At 34.7% G+C, this 12,756-nt stretch overlaps 1 protein-coding gene across 1 annotated transcript in view; it reads left to right on the top strand.

Annotated features, from left to right (window-relative positions):
• Positions 1-12,756, top strand: part of garre1 (granule associated Rac and RHOG effector 1) — a 35,189-nt gene that overhangs the window by 539 nt on the left and 21,894 nt on the right. The gene's annotated exons all lie outside the window — the stretch shown is intronic.

Below are 12,756 nucleotides of genomic sequence, written 5' to 3'. Positions count from 1 at the left end.
TGCCACACACACCCAAACCCCTGGCGAGTGTCAGTGGGAGTGAATTAGTGTTTTTCTGTCTGTCGAAATGTCGGAAACTTCTAGATTTGGGTTGAAATGGACAGTATTCCATATTATATCAGTGCAAATATGACAGACTGGTTTATTTAAATTAATGCTGTGTGTCGGGAGGATCCAGATTCCTGCAGCTGCAGCTCTCAGAATATTTCAGGATATTTATACTCAGCTGCACACCAGTGTAACCCTGCACGTAGCTTAAATTACACTTTGCAGTGTGAAGTTAAATGTATTTGTCGCCCCGTAAGTGAAAAGGTTTGCTGGACTATTTCTGCTGTATTTTCATTGGATTGGATTTGATTGTTTTTGGTGTTCTTTTGTCTCAGGACCCAGATTTTACATTGCATGTCAGCACAGAGCCAGATTTGATAATCGTCATCACCAAATGTTGAAATTTGTAATTATTATCATTTAGTTGTTTAATAACTCAGAAGTGCATCACATTTATATGCACATTGCTATACTATAGAGTAAATCTCAAATGCCTGATTTTTTTATTTCATTGCAAAATATGATTATATTATATCCCTTATAGAGTTGGATATATGAGAACATCCAACTTTTTCTGTACGTACAGTATACTTGCATATGGTGACTATATAGCAATATATGGTATAGTAAATATTTATCATCCAGCTCTAATTTACTAAATGCGTTGACTAAGAATTTAATATATTAAAATATAATAAACGTGAATGTCATGATTTTCTGCAAAGCTGATTTAAAAGTGTTTGTGTTAAAGGGCCATACAAATAAATTTAACTTGATTTATGCAAGGTATATTTTCATTGCAAGTGTGTAATGTAGTCTTATTTTATTTAGTGTTTTTTTTTAATGGTTTATTTAGTGTTTTTTTGAGATTCAAGATGTAGAGGAGTTTGTTTCTTCATCAGGTTTGTAGAAATGTAGCATTGCATCAGTGTCTCAGCAATGGATGCTCTGCAGTGAATGGGTGCCGTCAGAATGAGAGTCCAAACAGCTGATAAAAACATCTTGTAAGAAACAAATCCAGCATTAAGATGTTTTAACTTTAAACCGCCGCATCTGGTCAAAATACGAGTCCGAAATATTTGTTTGGAACGGTTGACAGTATTAGTTTGTAAACGGCGCTCGATCTGTGCAGATTTCTCCCCTGATTCAGACAAGATGACCTTTTCACCGGAGAAAGCAATATTATGGATAGAATCCTCAACCTGGAAGTTAAAAATGTTTTGATGGATTTACTTCTTACAAACACGCAGGTTTTAGCTATGTATTCTGATGCTTTTATCAACTGTTTGGACTCTCATTCTGACGGCACCCATTCACTGCAGAGCAAGTGATGCAATACTACCTGTCTCCAATCTCCAGTCTATTCCTATGAAGAAACAAACTCATCGTGAAGGTGATTAAATTTTCAGCAAATTCATTTTTGCGTGCACGATTCTTTTAAGGATGAGGGCATATAATGCAACCCGTCAGTGCTGACTTCTAATTTGACTAGCTCCTGCCAAGTGATAGAGGAGAAAAGATTCGATGTACATTTGACGTCAACAACTAAAGATATGTAAAGCATTTCTCCTCCTTTTTGAGAGTTGATCAACTTGTGTTTTGCACAAGTCCTATTATATTATTTCTATTTAGTACAGTTTTTTCCTGCTCTATCAGAACTAACATGTTACACATGCTGTATTCCTACAGTGTGCAAACGTATAAAACAGCATTTTAACACTGCGTGATTGTGATCCTAATTGTTAGTTTCCACTCTCGAATGAGACTCGCTGGCAATGGCTTCTCTGAGTTCATGTGGAATGTATTTCCTGTTTGGGTCCCTTCAGTTTGGGAATGAAAGAAAAAGCATTAATCGCTGCTTAATGGATGCTGCAGCAGTGCTAGTTATTTAAAGAAGTGTTTTCTCATGATCGCCCGGAACGTTTTGCACTGTGTTTTGCACTATTTTTGTGGTCTGACGGGTGGAAATGAAATATTTTTGTGTTTGTGTGTTGTCTATCTAAACGAAATCATTTAGAATCAAAAACCTGTGAGAATGATGCTTCAAGCGTTTCAGTTGTTTTGCATTTATTCACAAATGAATTTATGCAGGTGTTAAAGTCTTAAATTCATATGGCTTTAATTCTTGCATACAGTTGTTAAATTGATTTTGTTTTTAATTTTTTTTGTGTTGTTTTATTATTATTGATTATCCTTAAAACACATTTACTAAAAATGAATCTTGTTTTCAAAGAAATTGGACAAAATTAAGTGAGGTTATGCCAGATATCTGTCAATGAAGAAGCCTATAAAAACCCTTTTTATTTTTTTAATTTTAATTATAAACTCACTTCATTTTGATCAGTTTCTCAGAAAACAAGACTTTTTATCTCATTTTGCTTCACAAGTAGCTGTAGCATGACGATACCAAGATAAAAACACTGTGGATGGACAGCAGCTTTTGATACATATCCAAAAAAAGTAATAAAGATCTGTTGGAAGTTGCATTTGCAGACTTTGAAGTGATGCTAATAGAACTCAGTGTGTGCTTCTTAGACATTTAGAGAACATTCTGATGAATTGTTTCCTTCTATTTATTACTTACTTGATCTTTAAAAGATCTTAAATTTGCTTTCATAAACCCCGTATTGGCATTTCTGTATGTTTATGTATGTTATGCATCCTCCTGTGCAACACAATCATGTCTGTTTCTTTATTTGACCAGCGTTTGGAATATGAGCAGCGGTGTTGGCTAATACTGTTGCTATGGAAATAATGCTCAGGTCATCTGTGAGCGGCCAAACATGCTGATTTCATGAAGTTCCAGTTCTCTTTCTTAGAATAATTCTTTATGACTTTGTGCAACACAGAGCGATGTTTGCTCTTATGACAGTCTGTGAATGTAGAATTGGTTTTCTTTGCTTTCTAGCTCAGTTCAGATGGACGTTTCAAGGTTGCATGCATTTCGGTTTGGATACATGTGAGCCCGAGGTCTGTGTGTGTGTGTGTGTGTGTGTGTGTGTGTGTTGCTGGCCGGGCCGGCGGGCTGAAAGATATCCCCCTAACAAAGCATTCCAGTGTTGTTGGGAATATGCTGCATTCTCTTGCTGACTGCTATTGCAGTTTAGAATGTCACAATGGAATCTTTTCATGGGGGAAGGGTGTGTGTGTGTGTGTGTGTGTTTCTTACACAAGTCAGATTAGCCGTTCTCACTCCTCATGGATTTTTTTTTCATGGTGCACTAAGTTTTGTTTGAAGCAGAACATAAGTAGCTTAATCGTTTTAGTTTGTTTAAAAGTTTACACTCTTTAAAGTAGACACATTATGCCCCTTTTTACAACATGTAATATAAGTCTCTGGTGTCCCCAGAATGTGTGTGTGAAGTTTCAGCTCAAAATACCACACAGATCATTTTTAAATATCATTTTGAAAATGTCTATTTTGAGTGGAAGCAGAAACACGCTGTTTTTCGTGCCTGTCTCTTTAAATGCAAATGAGCTGCTGCTCCCCGCCCCCTTTTCCAGAATAGAGCTGCGCCATTACAGCTCGTAACTGCTAAAAACATCTGTTTTGGTTCTGATTATCATGTTTATCGTGCTGAAATCATGCGTTTTAAACAATATTAGTTTAAACTTCAGATATAAGGTTTTCTGAGCGCGCACGGAAAGAAAGCGGCTGTCACAGCAAAAGCTCTCATTCACACACAAGTTTACGTTAAAAACACATTAGTTACAAAAACAGTCAGTTATGTCTGTGAAGGTAAACAGCTGGGAAATACATAGCATGTTTGTTTTAGGTCTGTGTGGCAGCAGCAGTATACAGTAGATAAATGAATAAATCCACTGCTCTGTTGTCTCCTCTGAGGCTGGGACTCTAAAGTGTTCTGTGTTCGTCTGTGCAGCCAAAGACACAACAGTTAGAGTGTTTTGATCAAACTTTCTCCATGGCATTAGAACTGGTACACCGTTGACGCTTGTGAAATAAAATCTGACAGATTAAGGGGCGGTAATATTGTAATGAGATCACTTTGCCACGTCACTAGGGTAAATCATTTATAAACCTTTGCCAACACAGGAGAATACATCAACCTATTTCTAAATATGCCATTTATTGTACATCGCAATGTCAAAATAAATGTTTCTGAGTTTGCATGTGGCCAAATATTAAAATTTAATGATTTAAACATTGTTTAATCACTCTGTAAAGTGAAACGTCACCTGGCCATTGGCGCCCTCTGCAGGTATTTGTTGTAATACATAATTTACTTAAAGGGATAGTTCACCCAAAAATTCTGTCATTAATTACTCACCCTCAAGTCGTTCCAAACCCATAAGACTTCGTTCATCTCCAGAACACAAATTAAGATATTTTTGATGCATTCTGAGATAGGGCTGTGATGGTATGATATCAGTTAAATAATAAATGCGCGCATGCATCGTGATACTCCCTAAAATGGAGGCAAGCCACAGCAGACTGGATGACAAGGAGAAGAACTGTTGTTATTTTTGTTTTCTTTGTGCACAAAAAGTATTGAACTACTGATGTCACATGGATTATTTTACTGATGTCCTTACTACGTTTCTGGACCTTGATTGTGGTAGTACCCTTCCTGTCTGTGAGAGGGTCAAAGAGCTCTCAGAATGCATCAAAAATATCTTAATTTGTGTTCCGAAGATGAACGAAGGTCTCACGGGTTTGGAACGACTTAAGGGTGAGTAATGACAGAATTTTCATTTTTGGGTGAACTATCCCTTTAAGTTGGTTATTTTCATATTATGGATAGGCATATTACATTGTATATTTTAACAGTGTTGTTCAATAAAACCATGCAATTACTTTATTTCAGCCAATTATGATTGCCTCAGTGTTAGTTTATATATAAATAGTCATACTAAAGCCTGGTTTTCACTTGGGTCTATTTGTGTTACTAAAAATATCAGATCAGATAATCAGTAGATTACTTGATTACCAAAATAATCATTATTTACAGCCCTAGATTAGTTGAAGTATTTCAGAATACAGCTGCATTGTTTTACTTTTTGACAAATATTTTGTCATTGAAAATTTCTTAAAAATAGCATTAAAATATTGTCTCGTTCTAGTAAACCAAGTATCTGTATTTTGTCTCGTGAGTTAAGTGTATTGTCAAACCCATAGTGTTATTAGATAAGCGGTGATATAGCTCATAATTTTCAAAGTATATGATATAGCTTTCATTCTTCAGATCAACCATATATTCATGAAAAAAAAAAACAGTTTAAATAAAGCAATAACTTTAGCATAGCATTCTTTCAAATGTTAAAGTTGCCACAGTCATGATTATATTTTTCATAGAATTGTTTCAAATGTTAAATTTGATTTTTTTTTTTTTTTGCTTTAACCCCTGAAAGCTTATTATATTTATCAGCCCAACCCTACCATTTTCTCATCCAAAAAATGTAGAGCAGGACTTTTATGCGATCTATCAGGATTAACTTGGGTGCTATTTTGTGTTAGGCACTAGATTGGTGTCAGGTGGATGGAACGAAGGAGGGATTCTTTACATCATCCAAAAAATAAAGTTGTTTCAGAGGCGGAGGAAGTTGTTACATTTTGATTACAATTTATAAAGTGAAGTTTATTCTCTTTGGAAGAATGTGGACTGACAAATCATTCACAATAATACCATGACTGAATAGAGTCCTTTTTGATTGCACGTTGACATTAATATTAAACTAGAATATTGCTGGTTATTGCAACAGAAGATATTATACTTTTCTTTCTGTGCTAATAGATATTCATCTGTATTTAATTTAACCCACTAACACTCCTCTTCAGTCAATAGAAATCAGTATGTGGATTGCACAGCATCTTAGCTATTTATTATCTCAGATTTTTAGGGATTTGTTCTCCCCTTCAGATTTTCCTATCAGAAAATCTTTAGAAAGCAGATCAGCCGTCCATCAGCTCACTGATGATGTCATCTGAAAAACAGGTGTTGCAGGAAGGACTCAGAGTTTCACCGAGGGTTGAGTTTCGCAAACATGCCCTCACGAGATGCCTCTCAGCAGGGCTTTCCTCCACACGCGCGCTGCTGATTCCTCATTAGCCAGAACCAAAGATTTTGAGGAACAAAGAGCACATTCAAAACAAATGACTTCTCTCACTGTTACCAGTTGATCCACGGCAGAATCGGAGCCGTCAGGACTGCGTATAAGCAATGAGGTCATTCAGCATGAATGCAAGACTCTTGTCTTGAGCTTTGTGTTTGCAGAGGTCACTCTGTTCCAAGTTTACCGAAGGCCACGAGAGGAAAGTCTTCCCTCGAACATTTTTGTTTAATGTTAAATTGCTGTTTAGTGATGGATCTGGGATTTCTGTTGGATCTGCAAATGTATGAGGAAATACGGTTTCTGAATTAATTAGGTGTCATTTGAGTCATAAGAACAATTAAAATCTTGTTTGGCATGCCAGAACCCTTACAGATTTATAATAACGATGTTGATGAGTAAATGCACATTCACTCTTAATGTTTTGTGCATTCCTGTACCGGAATCAATGCTGCCGTACGGTTTTAAATGCTTGGTTTGGCCTGATATCTGGAGCTGTGATGGCTTTGGACGGGGTTTACGTGGGGTATTTTCTTGCTGTTTGGTTTCTGAGGTAACTAGTCTAAACTCGTTTGCTTGTCTACTTTCCCTCGTGTATAATTTCCTGAGGAAAAAACCCCCAAGCAGACTGGTCTTCATTAATATTCCCGAGCGCTGCTACAGTCGTGAACACCAGACACACAGCGTTTATCATGTTTTTCCATTTGACGGTGTTATGGATGTTCACTCACTAGACTGTTTCATGGTATTTCTATGTTTTTGGATGTGATGCCGTTAGTACTACCATAGCTTTTAAGTGGTGCACCGAGGTACTTTAAAGAATAGCTTGTAAATAACTTGGTATGTGAATTTTAGTCATTCTGTACCATAATATCACCATCTGATAGCATCACTGTACCACCATAGTGCTTTTTGTGGTTGGTTGTCATGAAGTAAAACATGAACTGGTTTCCTAATCAGTCAGGAGACCTTATGGCACTTGCATTTTCAGAAAGAATATGATTTTTGTCCATAGCTTAAATAGCACAGGTGTTCACTTTAAAGAAAAAATTATTATGCATTGTGATAGGATTGCATAATTTTTTTTAAGGTGCTTTGTTGGCCGATATATTATTTAAATGGAATAAAATCAGTAGTTTTAAAACTTTCAGCCTACTAATCTGTTGAGTGTTGTATCGTGTCAAAACAAACACATAACTGGCGTATCTTAAAGCTGAAAAATAGTTTTTTTTTTTTACTTATGCGGTTCCCAGTCCAAAGCAGTGCTGTTTTGATATATTAATATACTATTGTAATATTTATTAATATTTTAATTAGATTTAATTTTTTTATTTATTATATTTTTGGTGTAAGTGTTAAGGTATTTTATGTTGCTTTTTTTTTTTATTTATTTTTTTTTTATTTTTTTATTTATTGATTGAATTACTTAATTTCTTGGCAAGACAACATTATCATATATTTACTTATTATTTTAGCCTTATTAAAATAAATGAAAGTGATTTCTAATAGTTTTAGTTTTAGTAAACAATAACAGCGCTGCTCCAAACGGAGAGCTCTGCATAAATACGGCCAGAGCTCATAAAGTTGTGGGTTATTTTTATGGTGTCCGGTCCAGTTCTGTTGGGTATCAAGGAATGCGAAATGTGTTTGGCTTTGGGAAACGTTCAGGATAAAGCCAGATGAACTGGAGAGCAGGGAAACTCTTGCACATTTATAATCAAACTTGTTTTTAACATGCCTGTCATCCTCGCAGTTTTATATCCGAACGCTGCATTTAGAAACCGCAGGACCACAGAAACCGTTTCCATCACAAAAATCACAGCGTCCTCAGACAGTAGGCAGTTTTCATCCACGTCAGGCCTGCTATACCGAGCCAAGCACCAGAGATGGCCATCGTTCCCACAATGCACCACATGCATGTGAAACCCGAGCCGTGCTCTCTTTTGGCGTACGGCTGAAATGGAGTCATGAGTTGAAGCAGGGGTCTGAATTCAGGGGGCATACGCTCTTACTGTGTCTCTGAGATGCATGTAAAACAGGAATTCTGGAGAGATACGAGGTTTGGACTGCGTTCTTTCATATGTAAGGATCTGTAAAGGTTTGTCTGGTATTGTTAGTCTAGTTCTGGTTTCATGATAAAATACTTGTTTTCATTTCTACTCTTCTTGTTAGTGTTTAACTGGCTCGTGTCAAAATGTAGTGTACTGATCTATGTTGACGATTATAGGCACTATGTGCTGACATAAGCACACTTGGCAGCTGCACACAGCACATGTGTAGAAGTGTACGGGGGGTCTCTGCTGTGTGTGACACTTGTGTTGTGTTCGCCTGTTGTCTGTCTTCTGAATGGGAAACTCCAGAAATAATCCCGCAGCCGCTCTGGAGTCGGTATAGCACTTAAAGGCACATAAATAGATCCACTAAATGAAATATTATATTGATCCCTGAGGTGAAATGACAAGAAACAGACAGCTTTCAGAAGCAGAGTGACATGATTAATGCAAGAAAGCAAGTTTACCACGGTTAAGAGGTTAACATGCAGAGGGGAAAATCACTGGAATGCATGGCCTTCTCTTCCTGAGAATAGGATGCCACCGGTCATAAATTACAGTTATAATTTTATATTATATAAATATATTTCATATGTTGACATGACATAAACATAATGTTCAAAGAGAGAGGAATTTGTTGCATTTATATTATATTATTTTTGCAGTAAAACCTCTCCAAGAAGTTGCATCTTATCCTCTTCAAACTTAAATGAATAAATCAGCATAATTTTCTATAATTATAGACTTAATAGATAGACTTGATAATGATAAATGATAGACTTAAAGGGATAGTTCACCCAAAAATGAAAATTATGTCATTAATGACTCACCCTCATGTCGTTCCAAACCCGTGAGACCTCCGTTCATCTTCGGAACACACAGTATAAGATATTTTAGATTTAGTCCGAGAGCTTTCTGTCCCTCCATTGAGAATGTATGTACGGTATACTGTCCACGTCCAGAAAGGTAATAAAAACATCTTCAAAGTAGTCCATGTGACATCAGAGGGTCCGTTAGAATTTTTTGAAGCATCGAAAAATACATTTTGGTCCAAGAATATCAAAAACTACGACTTTATTCAGCATTGACTTCTCTCCCGGGTCTGTTATGAGCGCGTTCACAGCACATCCGGTTCGCGAACGAATCACTCGATGTAACCGGATCTTCTTGAACCAGTTCACCAAATCGAACTGAATCGTTTGAAACGTTATCGTTATCTGGCTCGGTTCAGTCAGGGGTATTAGTGCTTTTCAGAATCTAATGAAGATAATATATTTATGTTCAGATTTTTTTTGTTTTTGTTTGTTGTTTTGAGCTGCATTGGTTTTCATTTGTAGGGACAAAACAGCTGGTTGGGAATAATGTTTGGGTGAACAGTCCCTTTAACTGTTGTGTTTCTGCCAACGTGATGTGTACATCTTTTGATGTGTTTGACAACTGGCTGCATGCTTTTGTGAGCTTATTCCATGTGGGTTTGGTATTGTTGTGCACTGAAACAAGCATGCATTGTTACTTGCTGAACTTTATTTTGCGCAAGACCTTCAGCACAGATGATCTATCATCACAAGACTTCCTTTTCATCTTCGACCAGGGCGCTTCCCAGCCGTCTCCTGTTCCTCGAGTGTCTGAAGGGTGTTCTGTACGAGGTGCCAAGTGTGCCACACTGTTGTGTGTTATCGAGCAGGTTAAGCAGTGAACGCTTTGACCCGGTTGGCACTGAAACACACTTTAATCCATGGGCTTTACAGACAGGAACTGCGCTCGTCTATTCCTTGTCATGCGCTCAAAGACCGGGCTTTTACAGGAGACAGATGTCTGCTCTTCACATTCTGAAAGTCTCACAGAACGAGCCTGACTCTGTCCTCTAAAGGTGACAGGAGTGTTTGTCTGTGTTTGGGCCCGTTGTGCATGCGAGCGCGTTTTCCTAGATAACTGTTTGTTGTTTGTCAAAGGAAGTGAGATTTTGAGGTCACTGGAACACAACAAATAAACAGAAGGGAATGTTTTTATGCTGCTTAAACAGAGCAACAAGTTCCTGTAGTGTTAATTGTTTTTGTGAATGTTTTTATGCTGCTTAAACAGAGCAACAAGTTCCTGTAGTGTTAATTCAGCAGCACAGTGATCATTTTGAATAATAAATATATATATATATATATATATATATATATATATATATATATATATATATATATATATATATATACATACATACATACATACAGTACAGGTCAAAAGTTTGGAAACATTACTATTTTTAATGTTTTTGAAAGAAGTTTCTGCTGCTCATCAAGCCTGCGTTTATTTGATCAAAAATACAGAAAAAATGTAATATTGTGATATATTATTACAATTTAAAATAATTGTTTTTAAATTTCTTATACTTTAAATTATCATTTATTTCTGTGATGCAAAGCTGAATTTTTAGGATCATTATCACATGATCCTTTAGAAATCATTCTAATATGATGATTCATTATCAAAGTTGGAAACAGTTCTGCTGCTTAATATTTTTTCAGAACGTGATACTTTTTTAGGATACTTGATGAATAAAAAGTAAAAAAAAAAAAAAAAAAAAAAAAAGAAGCTATGTTTTTAAAATATAAATATTTTGTAATAACAATATACACTACTGGTCAGTAATTTGGGGTCAGTAATTTTTTTCTTTCTTTTTTTTTAAATAAAATCAATACTTTTATTCAGCAAGGATGTGTTAAATTGATAAAAAGTGATAGTAAAGAAAATATATTATTAGAATATATATTATTAGAATTGTTTTTTTTAATATTTTGAATAAATGCAGTTCTTTTTAACCTTTTATTCATCAAATATATTAGACAGCAGAACTGTTTCCAACACTCATAATAAATCAGAATATTAGAGTGATTTCTAAATGATCATGTGATAGACTGGATGTTACATGTGACACTGAAGGCTGGAGTAATGATGCTGAAAATTCAGCTTTGCATCACAGGAATAAATTATTTTTTTTAAGTATATTCAAATAGAAAACTATTATTTTAAGTTGTAATAATATTTCACAATATTACGCAATTTTTTTTTTCTGTATTTTTGATCAAATAAATGCAGGCTTGATGAGCAGAAGAGACTTCTTTCAAAAAACATTAAAAATAGTAATGTTTCCAAACTTTTGGTCTGTACTGTATATAAAACTAATATTATTATTGTTGTTGTTATTATTATTATTATTATTATTATTATTATTATTATTATATTTTTTCATCCGTATTTTAATTTATATACTATACACATTCATTCTATTGTCTAGTTAGAACCTTATTTGAGAAATTAAAAATTTAATATTGTTATAGATTATATTTTCAATTGATTAATAAGTTTGATTATATTTTTAGTTTTATGAATTAATTTCATTGGATACCGTGTTGTTTAAGAGTAAATTTAATAAAACCAAAAAATCAACAATTTGGGAAAACAATAAAATGTATTTCATGGGTTTTATGGTAGTTCAGTTGTATACAAAGAAAGTTATGTTTACATTCATTCTTGAGGTCTGACACACGTGTGGAATGATTTCCTTCCTCATTAATAGTGTGAAATTAATATTGTGATAAATACTCGTATTGAATGATTTTTATTATAATAATATTTTTGGCCAAATTGCCCAGCCCTGCTTTAAGGTATGTGAAAAACTGTTGATTTTTTTTTTTAAATCACTTGTCTGTTGGTTGTCTAGTCAGTCCTAATTATGTCTCGTATAATGTGGCACATTTCACACAGGAACGTGTTTTTGTGTTCAATAAGAGACAATCCAGCACCTGAGGCCGTCATCTGAAGTGTGATGACTTAAGCTGTTAAAATGAACGAAATTGTGCGGCATTATATTTTTTTTCATCTTATGCAAATCCAATGGGACTTTTTGCACAATGACAGGCCGAAACAACACATCTCTCATGGGTTTTACCTGGTGGTTTTGAATTGCAGATAATGTGATGGGCTACGGGCCCTGTCCTGTTCTTCAGACAGTGTTAAACTGTGCTCTTTGTGGTCCTGTAGTGTTTTTTTCATGACATAAGGCCCGTTGTGATTTGTGGTTTCAGTGTTCAGGGGAACATAGCTATATACTTGCTCCATTTGGCATGAATGATTCTTTAAGTTATGTGTCTTGTTGAGGAAACATTGGCATTGTTATTTTAGCATTATTTCTATTGTTTATTAATATTTTGAATTAGCAGTTGGCTTAGCTTTAAAAAAAAAAAAAGTTTATTCACATTTAGATTTAATTTATTTGTCAGTTGAAAAGTTTTTAGTACCTAAATCTACGTTTAGTTTTTGTTTAATTTTTTTAATTTTTAATCTATTTTATTTTATTTTTATTTTATTCTTTTTATTTATTTTTTTGTTTAGTTTTCATATACCAAAGTCTGTTTTTAATAGTTTTACTTTCATTTGTGTTCTGTCGAGGAAAGTGTGGTTTATAGTATTTCAGTCTTATTTATAGTATTTATTAATATTTTGAATTAACTTTAATTGTTTTTTTGTAATTAATTAGTTTTAATAATTTAGTTTTGTCTCGATTTTACATTCATTTTTCAGTTTTAGTTATTTTAGT

This window comes from Cyprinus carpio, chromosome B18 (assembly GCF_018340385.1).
Source record: "Cyprinus carpio isolate SPL01 chromosome B18, ASM1834038v1, whole genome shotgun sequence".
Taxonomy (NCBI): domain Eukaryota; kingdom Metazoa; phylum Chordata; class Actinopteri; order Cypriniformes; family Cyprinidae; genus Cyprinus; species Cyprinus carpio.
This window is presented reverse-complemented; position numbering and strand designations above follow the sequence as displayed.